This window comes from Corvus cornix, chromosome 1, assembly GCF_000738735.6.
Source record: "Corvus cornix cornix isolate S_Up_H32 chromosome 1, ASM73873v5, whole genome shotgun sequence".
Classification (NCBI taxonomy): Eukaryota; Metazoa; Chordata; class Aves; order Passeriformes; family Corvidae; genus Corvus; species Corvus cornix.
The window spans coordinates 73,166,598-73,186,442 of record NC_046332.1 but is presented as its reverse complement, the minus strand read 5'-3'; positions in this window follow the sequence as shown (position 1 = coordinate 73,186,442).

The window sequence follows — 19,845 nt, the reverse complement described above, 5'->3', positions numbered from 1 at the left end:
AGTACTCAGATAAACTGATCAACAGATTTAAATCTAAACATGTGAAAAAATCATTTGTTCCACTCACACAATTTTTTAAAATTCTCACCTTAAAAACAACTCATTTTTTTATAAATTTTGTGTACTCTGGATAGAGTAGATAGAGCAATACTTATTCATTGTTGCTGTCAGGAGCTTCTGATTCCTATGTCCTCCCAAGATTCTTATGCCTCACTTCACCATCATACAGGCCATGATAAGCCTCACCTGAAATTACCTTTTGCCAAGAAGCCCTGGAGCTTCTTTTAAGATCAGGGACTATACCTCTGTTGGTAAGATTGCTGTTCATGCCTGTATTGGGACAAGACTTGGCTCTGGCTCATTTCATGGAGCAATCATGCTCTTGCTGCTCCCTTTCAGATAAGCAAAACCTCCCAACAGAGGACAATTAAGTGAAAGCATTTTAAAAGACTTGAAAAGAAAGACAGGAGAGCTTTAAAAATTTTAAAAAAATTACCTTTTCATAAAATAAGATCTTGAGACCAAAAGTAGCAGACATTGCATGGGAGTTCGCTTTCATGGGCTTAAAGAATTTATTTCAGTCATCCACACATAAGCATCCAATGACAGCTCAAATAACCCCAGACTTCTACAGCAGCAGTGTAGGCATGAAAGATATGACACAGGATCTATGGTAGACTCTTACTTTCCAGGAGCAACAGCTGAACATAAAAAGTGTATCCTAGGACACATCAAGCACCTATGTGCAGATAACTGTACAGACCCTTGGTGCATACCGTGTGACTGCAAGAGAGTTAGCTGTGTCAACTCCCACAGAGATGAACTAATCAATACACTTGATTGACTCATCTCACCCTAAAATAAACAGCTATTTTAAAATAAATGTGTAGCTCTCCACTGACTTTACTGACTATGAGATCAATTCATTTGTCAAACAGAGGGTTGTAGTGTAATTTGAAACTCTTGGTTATCTGAGAAATCTGCATGAGGCTTTCAGTATTGACAGAATTTAAGGAGACCCATGCCCTTCTGAATCAGCAGCTGAAGGAGACGTGAGTAGGTATAGGAAATTAAATGGAACTGTACTCCTATACTTACAGAACAGTTTTCCTAGATCTTTACCAGCCATAATAGTAACTTGATGCCTTACAGTGGGATACACTGTAGACACCACGTTAATGACCAGTTGACATCCAATTTACACTCTAAAAAGCACAGACATCCCATATAACTTATGGACTAGATGACTGGGCAGTGAAGTGAGTTGAGAACTGGATGAATGGCAGGTCCCTGGAGGTCATAATCAGTGTCACAGTGTTGGAGGCCTGTCAGTAGTGGTGTCCAGTATCATTTAACTTATCCATCAATGACTTGGATGAAGGCACAGATTCCTCCTCAGCAAGTTCTCTGATGACACAAACCTGTGAGGAGTGGCTGATACCCCAGAGGGCTGTGCAGCCCTTCAGAGGGACCTCAACAGGCAGCAGAGATGGGCAGAGAAGAGCCATCTGAAATTCGACAAAGGCAAATGCAGGGTCCTGCACCTGGGGAAGAAAAATCCCTGCACCAGCACAGGCTGGGGACTGACCTGCTGGAAAATAGCTCTGCAGAGAAGGACCTAGGGGTGCTTGTGGACAACAATCTGTCCACGAGCCAGCAGTGTCCTTGTGCCCAAGAAGGACAATGATGTTCTGGGGTACATTAGGAAGAGCATTGCCAGCAGGATGAGGGAGGTGATTCTGCCACTCTGCTCAGCCCTGTTGAGGCCACATCTGGAGTGCTGTGTCCAGTTCTGGGCTCCTAAGTACAAGGGAGACATGGACCTTCTGGAATGGGTTCAGTGGAGGGCAACAAAGATGATTAAGGGATGGAATAATCTCTCTCATCATCATCTCATCTTGAGCATAGGCGGAGGGAGCTGGGCCTATTCAGCCTCAAGAAGACATGATTGTGAAGGGACCTCAGCAATGTCTATATAAGTATCTGAAGGGAGGGTGTCAAGGGGAAGCATCTGGGATCTTCTCAGTGCTGCCAAGCAATAAGACAAGAGGCAATAGGTAAGAAACTGGTGCACAGGAACCTCCATCTGAACATGAGGAAGAACTTTACTGTGTGAGTGACCACCCACTGGAACAGATCACCCAGAGAGTTTGGGGAGTCTCCCTCATAGGAGACATTCAAGAACTGTCTGGACACAGTTATGTGCTATGTGCTCTAGGACAGGCAGGGAGGTTGGCTTAGATGACCTACTGTGGTCCCTTCCAATCTTAACATTCTGTGATTCTGTGATTTGCTCTGTTTTAATTAAAAATATGATTAAGTCGCTCACATGAAGTCCTTTCATAATATTTGAAATATCCTGGGGTACCTTACCTGGAATCCAATCATCAGTCCAGAAAACTGATGATCTCTCTGAGGTCTAGTGTAATAGTATACAGTCCCATGCGGATGATGTAAATTGTTATGGCAGGAGGCAGGAGGCTTTTGATCAACTGAATCTACTTCCATATCTACATCTGATGCAAGAGGAGTTTAGAGATAGCTTATTTGCATATGCAAAGACTGTTGATACCTAAATTTATGTTTCTGAATCTAAGTTTTAATCCCACCCTTGAAGTTTTATTGTATATATTACATAGATTATATAAATTATATTTTTCTTCTTACTGTTTAGTAAGGAGTTTTTCCTTTCCTTTTGGACCTACAAAGAGTATACTACATGTATTATGGACCTGAACCTCTGTAATGAACTAGCCCCAGACTTCAAATATTAGTAGCAGTAGTAGTAATAGTAGCAGGATTAACAATAATAATAATAATTATTATTTAGACTGTTTTATTGGTACTATGTATACATTAAAATTATGGATTATATCAGCAGTGTAAACATTCTCAGAGTTGTATCACAGCTGGTTCACTCTGCCACTAAAAGACAAAGAATGTTTCAGTGATTTTCTAATGAAAAACCATTTTCTGTTGATCTCTTTTAGTTTCCACTGGCATTTCTCTGCCTCAGGTGCAACCTGTCAAGAGGAATTGCTCGACATACTTATTAATAGCACTAACAGTATGCCTAATGTGATACAATTAACAGAACGTAGTAGACTCACCCTGTGACTGCTTCAGGAAACTTGACATAAAATTGTAGCTCAGAACCTTAGAGGCTGTGTGAAACTTATTCAAAAGATATAATTAGAGGGTTGGGGGGGGGTGGGGTTGGTTTGGTTTTATTTTTAGAACACTTAATTCTGTTCATTATTGATCTCTTTTTTCCCCCTTATCTCAGAAATTTTGAAAACAGAAGCCAAAACACAAAACAGAAGAAAGCAATGTATTTTCATAGAAAGATAATAATGAGTAAAAATATTTCTCAAATTTAAATCTTGCTTGATAATACTGGCTTTTACACACACTTTTGAAACTTATTTGAGCTGGAAAGGGCAAAGAACTAATTGCAGCTACAGAAAATAAATAGAAATAATGACTCTCTTGGTAAAGATTTTGACGTATTTCTTACCTGTAACCATTTAGGAACAAACACAGGTGATCTCAGATGATATTTTAAAATGTTTTAGGGAGTAGGAAACATAACTTGTCTACAGGAAGTGATTAATAACAAAGTTTCCATAAAGTAATAATGAAATCTGAAAAGTATGAGGCAGGGTATGAAAATGGGTAAGTATATGGGTCAGAAATAAAGTTAGTGGTAAAGCTTTATAGCCTGTTTTCCTATGCAAGCAAAGTTCTCACTGGGACAAACTGAAAAAAATATTTGCTTCAATAACAGGCACACAATTGGAGAAGAGGTGAGTGGCTTGCCCATGATGTGATAGGTTTTTACCAGACTAAACTAGAAAACACCACTACAAAAGACTTTGTGGTCCAGGAGGAATCTTTGCTGTTTGTATCTGACATTTAAATGCCAACTGTCCACAGCTCCCTTTTTAATACAAGTTGATGGAGAGTAAGACAGTGGAAAAAAGTAGTGAAAGAAGCAACTATACTGGGAATGGAATACAAGCTGTTCAGACATAATTTGCTCTGGAATTTGGCACTATCTTGATTTTGTGAAGATTTATTTCTCCACTAAATTAAGCATAACCTGGAGAACTAGAGTCATTTTATCTAAAGCCCAAATTCAAATTATTTTATTAGAGCTGAAAAATAATGGGATAGAAAACATTAAATTTCTTAAATGTACTTAGCTGTCTGTCAGTAGTCATCTTATTTGCAACTGTTTATTTAGTTTTAACTTATTTATCAGTGTAGTCTGCTTTAGTATTTGATTCACCTGCTTCTCTTTCTTTTATATATGCACATCATTTCTTATTGCTGAATATCTTCCCTAAGTGTCTGTAAACCTTTTTGCTATAAAGTCTTATGGGTTAAGAGTGATGAGATTTCAAAATTATGTCAGTAAAAGCAAATGATAAAATACAAATATTTTGAGATCTCACTTTTTAACAGCATACATAGATAGAGGAAACCAAACTATTACTGGTAGGGGAGAATAAAGAAAACCACATGAAAAATTAGTGTCATAGATGTCATTGTTCTAAAGAATAAGTATATTGAAGAGTGGGAAAATGAAAATATATTTAAACGTTTAACTTGCATAAGTAAAGAACAAGGTAAGTTATTACCATCTGTATCCTGGGGATTTGGTTCAGAAGCTCAAAGACCTACTTCAAAAGTTGCCAGAATCCCCATAAAAATTATACTACAGAAGTACCTCCTCTCTTTTCATACCTTGAATGTTAAAGAAAATGAAGGTATTAATGTAATAGCAATAGACTTAAAATAATACATGTTTTCAATAATTATTTCTAAGTGTTAAAAATACAATCCTATTGTTAATTTGTTAAGAATAATTCATCCCATACTCCACAGACTTGACTCTTGGTGAGACTATGTTTTCTTTACATCCTTATGTTTAAAAAAATCCATACTGTTTCCTCTTATGCAGCTGTCTGTGTTCTGCAGTCTTCAGAATTTTCTTCAGAGGACAGAAAAAGGAATGTTGCTCCTGACAGGCAGCCCCTGACCTCAGAATCACACGCTAGACTACTACAGTGTTTCTTAAGCTTATGAACAAATATTTTGATTTACAGAAGATACACAGACTTAGCATCTCAGCTGATTCCTACCATCAAAAATATTTTAAGAATTTTTCAGAAATAGTTAATTTTACCTAAGGTACGGATATGAACAGCTGACCAGCAAAATAATCTATGGGAATGAAAAGGGTAATATTAATACTTAAATCTATTGGATGAAAATGATATTGCATTTCTTCCATTCCTAATTCCTTCTCTTTAACAATATCAAAAGGCAAACAAACACAGTGGTGTTATTTGTTCCACTGAGGTTCCTTTGTGCCAAGCTTTTGGTACAAATATTTGATATTTCATCATTAGGAAAAAAACCCAAAAAACTTGGCCAGGCTTACAAAATAAATTCCAAATTTGAAATTCAATTGATAATTTTAAGAAGAAAATACTTTAGGTTCTGAAATATTTAAGTGTTATCTTTTTAATAAAAATGCTAACTTGATTACTACTGTAGGTAAAAATTTCCTCCATGTTTTGATATGTCCTTAAAAAATATATCTTTAAATAGTAGAAAAGCCTTCAATGTTTCAATTCATCATTAAATAGCCATACATTTTATATGTAGTTTATTTCTGCCATTAAATTACTGTGTCTGTTTCAGTGATTTCCTTTGCCTTTATGACTTTGGCCTGAAATAAATCCCTAAACCCTGAAACTTATTATATTCCACATTCAAGTAAATTTTACTTTTTATTGGTATAAATGTCTCATCAAAGGGATTTATTCCATAGTAATGCACTAAATCATGATCCATTAAGTTATCAAACCCAATTTTTAGAATTTTCATGAACAATTTTTCTTTATGCTTTTAACTTTTTCTCTCCTCACACAGCAGTCATCAAAATATGTGCATATTGTATTTTAAATATTTTAGAAATTTTAGCGTCAGGAAGGATCAATATTAATGGATTATCACCAACAGATGATGAAAACCTCAAGAAAATATAAATAAAATTGAGATCATACAAGCAGCTTTAAAAGCCCAAACAGTCTTTGTTAAAGTAATTTAAGTCAGGGCTGCATAAATATGAGGTATCTTATATTGTGAGAAATTGAAGCAATGGGATAGATGATATGAAAAGCAACCACAAGGTAAGTGGAAGAAGCAATAAAAGGAAAAAAAAATCTGCCAGTCATCTGAAGTTCCCTTCTACTATTTTCATTCATGTCAGCTCCAAAATAATTCACAAGAGACTGCAGGGAGACAGTTGGATTTCTTTTTAATTCCTCCTCCTGGCTTCAAAGAATTATGTAAAGAGAGTGAAGGTTTCCCTCTTTTCTCATTGTGCTGCAGAAACTCTCATCTCATCTGCACAGTATTTGCCAGTGAAGGTTCTAAGTGACTTACACTGCATCCTGCTTCTTAACAGCAGTATATAATAACAGGCACAGCAATACAGAGAGGCTGAAATACTACATGGCTTACAAAACATTCAGAAGGTAGAAAAAAACTCCCAAAAACAATTAAGAAAGGAAGATGCAATCCTTGTGGGAAAATTGTATTTATAGAACACAGATGGGAACTAAATAACAGGGGAAATTAATAGAAATAGAAAAAGAAGAACAACAACAAAATCAGAAAAAGCAAGTCAGTCTGGCTCAGGAGAGGGAATGAAAAGCTGCAAGAACAAGGGAAAAGAGAATTTTGTCTGTCACACAGTAATGAGTCTAAGGATTCCTCTATTTCCTCCTGATCCACTTTTATTACTAGCTGCAAAGCAAACTTTGAGAAATTACATTTGTTATTTTTCTGCAAGGACAGTCTCTGGACAAGCATAATATTCTTGTTTCCTGCCCACCATTTGACAGCATAGCTGTCACACAGACTCTTTCAGGCATCAGGGTAATCCCCTGGGTGCGCTGTGATGGAAAAATTGTGCTTTGTGAGAGGGAATATGGTTGAAAGACACGGTATTACTATGCTTAAGCCCTTGCTTCACAGCAAGAATGGTTGAGATTGGAAAGTGCTCGTGCAGGTTTTCCTGCCCACACACACCTTCTTACCCCTCCTGCCATCCCAGTTGCTCAAGCACAATGATCTAGAGCAGGCTGCCCAGGACATTGTCCAGTAGGGTACTGAGTAGCTCCGAGGATGGAGAATCTGCAACTTCTCAGCATGGCTTCTTCTGATGTTTGACCACCCTTGCAGTAAGAAATTGTGCTCTTGTATTCAGGTGGATTTTCATGTGTTTTAATTTGAGACTCCTGTCACTGGACACTTCAGAGAAGGATCTGATTTCCTTATTTTTGTTCCTACTAACCTGGTTGTGTCTGGGATAGGATGAATTTTCTTCCTGGTAGCAGGTGTAGTGATGCATTTTGGATTTAGTATGAGAATAATGTTGATAACACATTGATGTTTTAGTAGTGGCTTACCCTCAATCGAGATGTTCTCAGTTTCCCATGCCCTGACAGTGAGGAGACGCATAAGAAGCCAGGAGAAAGCATGGCCAGGAAAGCTGACACAAACCAGCAAAAGGGATATTCCATACCATGGAACATCAGTATATAAACTGGGGGAACTGTTTGGGATCCATAAATTGCTGCTCAGGGACAGGCTGGGCATTGATCAGTGAGTGCTGAACACTTGCATTGTACATCACTTCATTTGATTGTGTTTTATTCCTCTCTTTCTCTCTCTTTTTAATTCCTATTATGATTGTTATTATTTATATTATTGTTATGTTTTCCTTTACTTCAATTATTTAACTATTCTTAACACACAGAGTTTATCTTTTTTTTTCAAGATTCTACTACCTATCCCACTGGAGGGGGGGTGCGCAATGTTGGGTTTTTTGTTTGGTTTGTTTGGGATTTTTTTTGTCTATTTTGTTTTAAAAGCAGGCTTATTCAGAGATTGTTCATTTTCCATGCTTTAAATCCCAAAGATAACGCTTGAAATTCTCTTAAGAACTTTGCCGTTGGGATTCCTGGAGAGAACACACTCCTGAAGTTTACATTGTAACTGAAAGGAAACAGGAAGGGAGGTGAATAATGAAAATAAACAAAAAATTTTGTCATTCTTGCTATACATATATAGGACTGCAGTTTCCAACATCATATGAGTAGAGTTAACCATCTAAATTTTTAATAACAAATCCTGGGAAAAAATGGGATAAATTAAGTATTTAAACTGAAAATGCAAGATATTGCTTTTCTTTTGTAATTTTTTAAAAGCTCCTTTATGCTATCTAATTCAGAGCTACTACATTTTCAAAACAGTTGAAATTAAATATCTGGATACTCAGAATCCTCATCTGAGGCTAGATTTTTCAGTAGAAGGGTATAACTGGTGAGGTATTGGGTGGACAACTGGCATATGGGTGAGTCTTGAAGAGTTATAGTGAATGGTGTTACATCAGGCTACCATCCAGTCATCAGTGGGTTTCTCCAGGGCCCAGTTTTAGGGCCTGTGTTTTTTAATATTTTTTAAAGTTTTCTGGATGTGCAATTTGAATGTAAACTAAGTAAGTTTGCTGCTAATAGTGAGTTAGAAAGAGCTGTGGGAGTCCTTTGAGGGTAGAGAGATATTACAAAGGGATCTGGGTAGACTGAAGGCCTGGGAAACAATCAACCATACCAGTGGTGTAATCCTGGTTATAGATACAAACTAGGTGACAAGAGGTTGAGGAACAACCCCCAGAAAGAGATGTGGAGTTTCTGGTCAACAGAAAGTTGAATATGAGTCAGCAGTGTGCCTCGGCAGCCAAAAGGACCAACCATGTCCTATGGTGCATCAGGCAGAGCATTGCAGCCAGGCAAGGGCTGCAATTGTCCCACTCTGCTCTGCTGTGGTGTGGCCTCTGCTTGAGTATTGCATAGTTACAGGCACCTCAGTATAACAGTTGGATCCAGAGTATGTCCAGAGGAGGGAGACCCAGATGGTGGAAGGTCTCAAAGGCAACAGTTAGGAAGAGCAGCTGAGATCACTTGGCTTGCTCACCTTAGAAAAAAGAAGGTTGATGAAGTGTGACCTCATCACAGTCTTAAACTTGCTTAAGGGGGACATTGGATGGGGAGATTTTATAGATTTTCATCTCATCTCTCTGGTAACCAGCAACAGGATACAAAGCAATTGCATGAAGCTGTGCTAGGGGAAGATTGGACAGAAGGAGAAGGTTCTTCACTAAGAGGGTGGTCTGTCACTGGGACAGGCTTCCCAGGCAAGTGGTCACAACACCAAACCTGTCAGAGTTCAAGGGGCATCTGGATGATGCTCTTAGTCACATGGTTTAATTTTATGTGGTCCTTCAAGAAGAAGGGAATTGGACTCGATGATCCTTGACCCTTATATAAAACACCTTGAAAATGGTATGGTCCAAGCTCACTTGAAAATCTTTTTGAAGCGTTACATTGAAAATAATTTTTAAGAGCAAGATTCTGCATAAAATTGAAAACTGGCATGGAGAAACAATCATTACTTTGCAATAATACAGGCAGTATTTAGAAATGTACACTGCTCTTCTTCCTTGCACAACTAGGTAAAAGGTATAGAGGGTTCAGTGCTAACGTCCTTTGGCTGTTGTGAATGAATGTTTGTAGGTACAAAAATGCTGCTAGTGAGGATCTTCTTGTTATTTTTCTAAGTCCGTGAGAGACTTTTCTCTCTCACAGAAGAGGTAGCAGGGAATGTAAACAACCAAGCCACCTGCAACCTTGGAAAGTCTTGTTTATGGTATAGTAGAAAATACTTTGATAATGGATGTTTTAGGATTTTGGCCAATCACCCCCAAGGGGTGGCTGGTCCTTTGTCCAATTAGACTATGAAGAAAAAGTCTATAAAAGAGTTTGTAAAATAATTAAATAAATCAATCTTGCTGCACAATTCCTGCCTGCTGGATCTTCTTCTCCTCCTCCTCCCTATAGCTGTGGGACACGGTGATATACCGTAGGAACCAGGCCTGCGGTAATATTTGGTGCTGCCCGACGTGATTTGCACTCTCTGACGTGTCCTGCTGCTGCGAGCCAAGCTGAATTCCTGTAGAGGTACGCTGTTCCTTTACCCCCCCGGGACCGGGAGGTCCGACAGAACTGAGAAATGGCGAACAGCGGCTCACAGAACGACGCTGTCGTACTGGTCTGGAAAGGTGTGTTTAGCATATTGCACACCTCCATTCCTGAAAACTCAGTTCGGGAATTATTAGACTGGGCTACTTTAAAAGGGATTTCCATGGACAGAGATAGTGCCTTGGACTTTGCCTTATGGCAAGAACTCGGATGCACTGTCCGACACGAGCTCCCAACTGGGGAGCCGGCAGCGTTAGGATTATACAAAACCTGGCGGTCGTTATTTATTCTGCTGACAGCCCTTGACTGTGATAGCAGGGCTGGATCGCCTGTCTCAGTGATGAGTGACGGAGGAATGTCCGAGGGGGGCCCCGCTGACTGGGCTTCCGGGGCAAGTGATGGTGGATTCGGAATAGCCCCCCCGGCTCCACAGGCAGAGGCTGCGCCGGCTCACCCTGCACAGTCGCAGGACTCCGCGGCCCCCAGGGACCCCGCGCCGCCAGAGGCGGGGGGGTCAGGGCAGAGGCAGGGCGAACAGCCTGCCTTGCCGTTCGGCTGGACGGCAGCCACGGCTTATCCAGGGCCACAGATCAGCGGCTTAGCCAACTGGACGCCCAGAGAGCGTCCTAGTTCGGTTCCGTATGCACCTGGATCTAACTTAGCGGGCGTAGCGCCGGGCGTGCCCCCCCCGGGACTGCCTGGCTGTGCTCACACTGGAGAGAAGGGCCGTGATGTCATTGCCCATTGGAAATTGGCTTTCTCAGTCCTGGGCGTGCCAGCTTCTGTGAAAACCGATAATGGTCCTGCCTACGCCTCGGAGAAGACACGGCAGTTTTTACACCTATGGGGTGTAGACCATACTTTTGGTATCCCACATTCTCCTACTGGCCAAGCCATTGTCGAACGCGCTCATGGTACCTTGAAGCGTGTTTTGGACAAACAGAAAAGGGGAATGCATGGAGAAACCCCACAGAGCCGACTAGCAAAAGCTTTGTATACAATTAATCACCTTACAGTACCACAAAATTCAAATAATCCTGTTATTCTGAATCATTTTCTCTCATTGCAGTCTGCAGGCGACAGACAGCTGCCCCGGGCAAAAGTCTGGGTACGGAATTTCCTCACTAACCAATGGGAAGGCCCACATGAGCTTATCGTTTGGGGTCGTGGGTATGCTTGCGTTTCCACAGATACTGGGGTACGGTGGCTACCTTCAAAATGCGTTCGCCCTGACCTGCGGCACCAGAGGCAGAACAGGCAACCTCCAAATGATGACCAGAACGCCAACCATCCAGATGGCGACCAGAATGTAGATCATCAGCCTAATGACTCTTCTGATGATGACCAGGATGTCAACCATCAGGCAGATGGTCCTTCTACAAGCAGAGACTGGGATGGTCCTTCCACAAGCAGAGACTGAATTTTAAATTTCTTGTTATGGAGTCAGATAGTTAAAGCCTTAAGGACATTTTTAGAATTAATAACTGATGTAGATTTCTATTTAGGATTAATAGTAGAGTTGTTATCTTATAAAACAAAAAGGGGGAATTGTAGGTACAAAAATGCTGTTAGTGAGGATCTTCTTGTTATTTTTCTAAGTCCGTGAGAGACTTTTCTCTCTCACAGAAGAGGTAGCAGGGAATGTAAACAACCAAGCCACCTGCAACCTTGGAAAGTCTTGTTTATGGTATAGTAGAAAATACTTTGATAATGGATGTTTTAGGATTTTGGCCAATCACCCCCAAGGGGTGGCTGGTCCTTTGTCCAATTAGACTATGAAGAAAAAAGTCTATAAAAGAGTTTGTAAAATAATTAAATAAATCAATCTTGCTGCACAATTCCTGCCTGCTGGATCTTCTTCTCCTCCTCCTCCCTATAGCTGCGGGACACGGTGATATACCGTAGGAACCAGGCCTGCGGTAATAAATGTTTTATTAGAGAATTATGCCTATGAGAGTGAGAGTCAGGAAGATTACATGTGTCACATATCTCATGTTATATTTGCACTTAGTCTGCCTCATCCTACTGCATAATTTATAACCAAAAACTTAACCAGTGAACAATGTTGTAAAGAGTTGCAGTAAAATAAAATTTAAGCTGTCAAAATTTGTTATACAATTAGTGTAGGAATAGGGAAATAAATCACATAATATGTAATTCATTAAGTCAGTGACAATCCAAATGAGTGAAAATGTCCATTCAGTCATATTCTATGCCATCACAGTAAAAATGAACCAAAACACCTCAAACCAAACCTAAAAAGTTTAAAATCTAAAAATAATAAAAGTATGTAGGCATTGCTTTCTGATACTGAAATGCAATTAGAGCTTTTATTTTACAGAAAAGGGAACTATATAAGTAATTGTAAATCAAGTTGGTACTTAACACTGTTTTCAACTCTGTCTATCCAAAGATTAATATACATTTTATTTGTGGCTCATGAAGTCCAATTTATACTTTTGAAATCTTTCAGTATAATAATCACAAGGGTAATTTATAATCAGTGATACCATTATTCTACTAAATGAGGTATTGAAACTCAACAGCTGTATGAGAGTCTCTTATCCATCTACCTTCAGTTTTTTAGTATTTCCGAATGCCAACAATAAGAAAATTTAAATTAAAGATAGTGCATGAACAGGTGTTTTTACACCAACTTTATCACAATCAAGAACACCTAATGACATGCTCACCTACCAAAATTTGCTAGTGCAAATTTGAGAATAGATATTGTGAAGTCTTAAAAAGCTAAATTTCAAGAAAAAGGTTTAGAAAAAGCAAGTTTCCACTTCAGATTATAGACTAATATTCTGTTTTGTGTCACTACCCATTCTTGCTCCCGTTTTTAGAATGTGGGTAAAAAATAAGAGTGCTGGTATGTACAGTTTTCTAAAACAAGTTAACCAATCAAAATACGTGAATATTTTCTGTGGACAAGCAGCATGGCATTTTTCTTTGTGAGAAAAATCTCAAAGAATGGGCTATCTTTATAAATAATTGTCGTGGTTTGACACTGGTTAAGCACCAAGCCCCATGAAAACTATTTATTTTTTTGCTTCTACGATAGCTGGGCAGAGAAGGGGAAAATAAAACTCCATTTTTCATAAGGTGAAATAATGATTATTGAGGAAAATGGAAAGAAACTTGATGGCAAAACAGGTCCACACTTAAACAGTTACAGTATAGAGAAAATTTATTACCAACAGCATTAAAAAAAAAAGAAATAATAAGAAATTAAAGCTAACTTCAAGAACACTTTTTCCTTCCAGTACCTTCCCTCTTTCCACCAACACATGCAAGGTGATGCCCGAAATTATATAGACTTCAAAGGGAAACAAAACATGGAGTTTGGTCAGTGTTTCATAGCTTAAGAGTCTTTCATTATGTTCAAGGAAAAGAGTTTCTTCTGCTTTAACATGGTTCAAACTTTCACAGGCAGCAGCCCTGCCTGAATCTGCTGCAGTGAAGAAATCTCTCCCACAGTTTAGCAGTCTTCTCGCAGTTGCCAGCGTGGGCCATAGTGGTTCATGGGGTTTTAATCTTTTAAGGATGAACTACTCCAGCCTGAAAGCAAAGGCTTTCTTCAATCTCTAAAAGCCTTTCACACCATCTACGGGCTCTGGCGTTAACAACTTTTTCACAAGCTGTGTGTGGATTTCTGCATCCCCCCAATGTACTTCAATGAATTATAGAAAAACAGTTCGTAATATTACAGTCCTCACCACAGCTTGCAAGGAGAATTTTCAGCTCTGGCACTAAAAGCACCTCCGCTCTCTTTTCCCTTCCCTCACAACTGATCTTGGAGTCGCCATGTTGGCTTCGTCCCACATGACCTTACTTTTCCTTTCTCCCTGACTGGGAAGAAAGTTGGTCTTGTCTGGGCTCTGCCATGTTTCTCATTGCCGGCTGCATGGTGTTTTTATTGGTTTGGTGCAAGTTGCGTTGGCTGAAGGGAGGCGGCTTCAGATGAAATCTTGGCCGCGCAATCCCGGTTCAGTCGGGGGGGCGTTTCCAGCCACGCAGCTACTCACGGCTCCAGGGTGGCTTTTTTTCTTGGCGGCTTGGTCCGCACTGCCATGCCAGGGGGGAAGCCTGGGCCTGCTCTGGGAGGGGGCCTGGAGGCCCCCCCCTCCCCCACCACCCCTTGGCGGGAAAGCAGGAACAAAAGGCAAATTCCCATGCTTGCTCTTCCGTTAAATATGTAAATCACAGAGGTGTTACCAGCTCTGCTATTGGCCCAGAAACCTGCCCATCAAATCAAGTTTTAAACCTACCACAATAATCTACGGTATTAATGACAGTATATGCTTTCAAGATCTTTATTTTAGTTGGTGGACAGAATTAGGATTGATTCTGTAATCTATGTAGGTATATTTCTACGGGTAAATTTTACTTTAGAGTTGTAAAGTTTTCTATATTGACTGTAAAAGTGAGTTCAAACAAATAGTTTAAATGTAGATTTTTATTTGGTGAAATTTTGTCATATGTTGTCAGCCTACACTTCTGTTGGTAATTGTAATTTCTCCCTATTTTTCTTCATGAACTCAGCCAAATTTTCAAGATTAGTTCAGCTTTGCCTTTCCTTTCTTCTTTTCATCCCCTATGACTTTTACTGCCACATCAATGCCAAAATAATGTAATATCATCTTCCATCTAGCATACTTCTTCCATTGGAGCAGACTTTTATTCTGTTGTATTTTATACCTTAACTGCTCTCCATGCTTTTTCTTTCTCTTAGACAAATTTTAACTTGATTAACTGATTAGATTTGTAATCACTACAAATAAGCAACATGTATATATTCCAACCTAACAGCACTGCTCATTGACTATTATTGTAATTTAAAGTAGATGGCATCTAAACATCTATTGTCAAATACAGTCTTCACCTGTCACATCATAAAGGAATTTCAGCATACTGCCTGATTCCTTATTTAATCTTCGTTACAAAAAAAAATTCACTAGCTGACAGTCTTTCCACCTACACTTGCCAAGAAGCAAAATTGATAATTTCCCAGCCAAAGGGAGCAATTTTTCATTGCTTTATAAAAATTTTTCCTCTCATGCTTTTTTTGCTCTGAAGAAAGTATGACAGTTAGGATCTTATTGATTTCCTTCCTCAACGGCATGTAAATTAAAGGAAAAGGTCCAATACAGAGAAAGAAAAGTTTATCTTTTCCACCCTTCCATTTTTTTTTTGTTATGAGTGTCAAACAATTTGGCCTGCATCCATCAGAATTCATTAATTCTCAGCTGTTTATTATTTATTTGCTTGTTGATTTATTTAAATCTTGTGTCTCCTTAGTAGATCTGCCTTATCTTTTGTTTTCTTTCAGTGTCCAAACTGATAACAAAAGAGGTCCAAAACACTGGTTGCCTTGGATCTATTTTGGTTATGGATAGCATCCTGTGTGTCCGATTGGAACTGTCCTAAAAACTGTCTAAATTGGGAACAAAAAATATTAAATAGTTTTCATGAGCAGTGATCTAGCAACCCAGCTTGTGCTTTTTTCTTAGCAGTAAAAGTACAGTATCTCCTTCCATTTTGTTTTTTTTTTAAATTTTAAAAGATATAGTTTGTCATATTCTAGCATATGTATTTTTAGTGTGTATCTGCTATTTGTGTTTTTTTCATACTTGTCTATTGTTATTCAGCATTTAACAAGAATACTTTTCACATTTTATCTTAGCTGTATTGAGTTTTATTTAAACTATTTTCAGCGTCATTTGTCTCCTACAGCTCTCTCTGAAAAAACAGAACAAAGTGTCTTAATATTCAGACTTCTTTTTCCCATGTTCTGCAGAAACTTTTTTTCCCAACGTCTGCAGAAACTTCTACAGTGTTAGACAACACCTACTGTGGGTATACTGAAGAATATGATGTTTTGTTTTAATTTAAGTGGAATTAACTTTCAAATTAATATTTGGATCCTGATATGTTATAGCTACAGAGAGGCACTACTTAAGTCATTATCTCAGTTCAATTTGTTTCTGGGTATCACAGTTTAATTTATCTCCCCTTCTTCTCCCTCATCCCCTATATATATATAGATATATATATAGAGAGATATAGATTTTTTTTTTTTTTAAACTACAGACAGTATTTTTAAACATTATAATACTGGCTTAAAAGTCATCTTAAATAACACATACTAGAGAAATATATTTTGCAGTAGGCCGTTTTTTCATCTTGTCTTTCACCATCCAACTGTGATGTCAAATTAGCCTGAAGGTGTGTTACTTTGTCATGTTTTCTAACTAAAAACTACTCTGGATTTTGTTGACACAATGCAGTGTTACCCAAGGGGTTTTCAACAAGCCCTTTATGTACACTGGCCATTTTTGAATGTGTCTGTCAGCTAATCCTTCATGCATGAATCCAAAAATGTTGCTAAAGTTAATAGTATTTTAATTAGCACATTAGAAGAATTTAATATATAAAAAATATAAAATAGATAATTTATTATTTAAACCTGACAGTCATAGTTTTAGTATACATATTTCACTTGAAAAGTTCAATTCTGCTATTAGTCAGTATTCCACCCCACCCCCCATTTAGCTCTACGATCTTCAAGAAACATTTTGTATTTAAATGGCCAACTTAAATTTGCAAATAAATTATTATAAGTCTATATTCTTCTGGTTTTGCTGTTAAGATGAGAAAGAAAGCCAATTAAACAGCAAGAGAGACAACACAGACTTTGAATTATCAATTAGTTCTTACATTTAGACAGAGACAAAGCACTTCTGTATTGATAATTTTACTGATTTGAGTTCAGACTCCTGAGTTATGCTAGATGAAATTATAATAGCCTCAATTTATAATGACAACTGCCAGTTTTTATTCTTTTGTATCATCACAGATTGCAGAAAAAGAGGTTCAGTTTTTTGGGTTTTTTTCATCTTAAAGGTAATATTAAGCTTCAGCTACAGTTATATTTGAACTCCACTTTATTAAATTACTTCAACTTTGTGGAACTCAGCTGTCCTTACAAAAACAACTCAGTACACTTTGTTCAGATATATTTTTACATTACAAGAATACAAAATAAGACTATTTTCATTTATTATATAGTTCACTTTTTTTGACTTGAACTTCCTATGTGTATTTTAAATTTATTAAACTGAAAAAGAGGTATCTGAGTATAATTGGAAAGAAAGACTAAAAAACAAGCCCAAACCAAATCAAACCAATAAACCATTCAGAACAAGCTAACTTCATACAATACTATTACAGTAACTTTTACAGGATTAGACAATAATCTCTGAAGATATTAACCCATTTTCTCAAGGCAATTACAGTTGAAAATATTCTGAGATCTATGGGAAGTAATTTGGCTCCAATAAAGCAGTTAAATTCTTCCTCTAGAGAGCTGCTAATAACAATGGGACTTTGTCAGTGATGTGTGGGGTTAGTCAGTCCATCAAAGTCTTTTTCTGGCAAGCAAATTATTGCACTTTTAATCACTGATTGGAACATCAGAGCACTTAGAAAATTAGAATTTAGTCCACATCTCATTGTTATTAATTTTGTTAAAGTGAAAAATAATAATAACCCCCTCCCACATTTAACTGTGCATATTTTTAAAGTTTTGCTGCAAGGTCTAGATATCACTTTTGCAATTTTGATCCCTTTTTTTTCGTTTTTTTTGGTCCAAACAAGCTTAAATCCTTTCTGGGGCTAAAGACAAAGACAGTTCACTAAGGTAAATACACATCCAACATCTAGGATTAATTAACTTTCACAAGATGATTTTGCCACATGACAACTATTAGAGGAACCCCTGAAGCTGTGAAGTGCCTAGGGTTTAGACAGATAACATCAGCTCAGATTAATCCCAACCTGACAGGTTTTTGTTAGGGACCAGTGAACACAAGCTAAGGGTTTAATTCCAGGATATAGAGCTCATTATAATTCATGTCTGTCTAAATAAAATCAGATCAATGTTTTATAAATATCTAAATATGAAAAGGTATTTTCACTTACAGAAGTGTGAGAAAAAACAATAATTTTAAAAATAGAAAAAATGTGCAATTTGTTCAAATGAAGAAAAATTTTGAGTGGTTTTAGTTTTTTGTCCTTAATGTATAATTTTTTTTTTCTTTTAAAGTTTTAGGGTTCCTTAATATACCCAGCACTTATTTTTAAACATGACAAACACTCTAAATATCTTAGGACTACATGTTTAAATATGTGTTTAAACTGCATCAAGTAATTTTTTTTTTCATATCTCTTGTTAAATTTTTATTTTATGTACCAGCAACCACAACTTATAAAAAAATAAACAAATATATAAATAAGAATGAAAATCACTCTCATTTTCACTTTCAAGGAATTTATGGGATTAGAGATCAGATTTAAGGGGTTGCCACTGTAGTCAATTTTAATAGATTTTGGATTTTTTCTTTTTCCCTAATTTTCACCCATTTTGACTTTAAGATTATGGGGATTTTCTTAAAAAAAATATATTTTTAAAAACTTAAACAATACAACCAATAAAGTAAGAAGAAGGTAGCAAAAAAAGTCAGATCCATTATAAAACATAAATTAAATCGTAATTTAGTTTCTTTAATGCATGCCAGTTTTTTGGGCTTTTAATTTTCATCTTTAGATGTGGGAAAAGCACAATTAGCCCCCAAGATTATTTTATTAATTTAGCTTTATTAATATTAGCTTTGCTTGAACATCTATTTATGGGCACAGTTTGAAACAAAGTACAATGGATGAACAATATGTATGAATCACAACTCACAGTTTAATGCCATTCTTCTTTTCAATTCTTTCTTTGAATTGCAGATGGAGTAATTCCTTTTCTTTCATCCCAGTGTCATAGGCATAATCATCTTGAAGATCATAATTTTTGCTACATTCTTGTCTCATGGCAACACTACTAAGAATGAACTAGGCAATAGAGAGGGAATATTAACCTTGTAGGTTGATAAAGATTGATACATTTGACAATTAAGAATTCTGGACTTCCACTTATGTTACCCAGATGTATTTAAAAGTCATAGAAGAAAAGAAGGTATGACTTGCAAGAGAGTTGTCACAGGAACTTTTCCATTTATTGAACCACAGAAGGATGAGAAGCACCTGTCTTAATAGATACTGTCTAGCATTTCTCAAAACCTGTGGCTGAGACTCTATAATGAATGTTTAAAGTACCATAGAGCAATAAACTTAAAATTAAGAACCAGAATCCTCTTACTCCCCTTCCAGAAAAATGCTCTACCAGTTAAGCTGCAGAGTCTGTTCCGTTATTTTGGCATATGATTTTGAACTATTTTCTTTGACTGTAGCTAATTTACTAGAATGTCTCTACTTTTCTTCCTTTTGCTCTTTTTCCTGAGTAAAAACTATGTGTAGTCCCACAAAATTTACAGGATGTTCAGCCTAGACATGCCAAATTCTGAGTCAGTGCTGTAAATTTTCAGTTGGTATAGTCAGAATTTTCCACAATATTCATGGCATGTATAAAAAGAATTAAAATGTAAATGTATTTTGTAAAAAAAATGGTGAGACACAGGAGAAGGTTGCCCAGAGAAGCTGTGAATGTCACATCCCTGAAAATGTTCAGTCAGGCTGAACAGGAGTTCAAGGAAGCTGACTTCATAGAGGGGGTTTCTGCCCACTGCAAGGGGCACTGGTAATAAACTTCAAAGGTCACTTCAAATGCAAACCATTCTAAGGTGGCAAGATTCTGTGACTCTGTTGCCTGACTATGGCT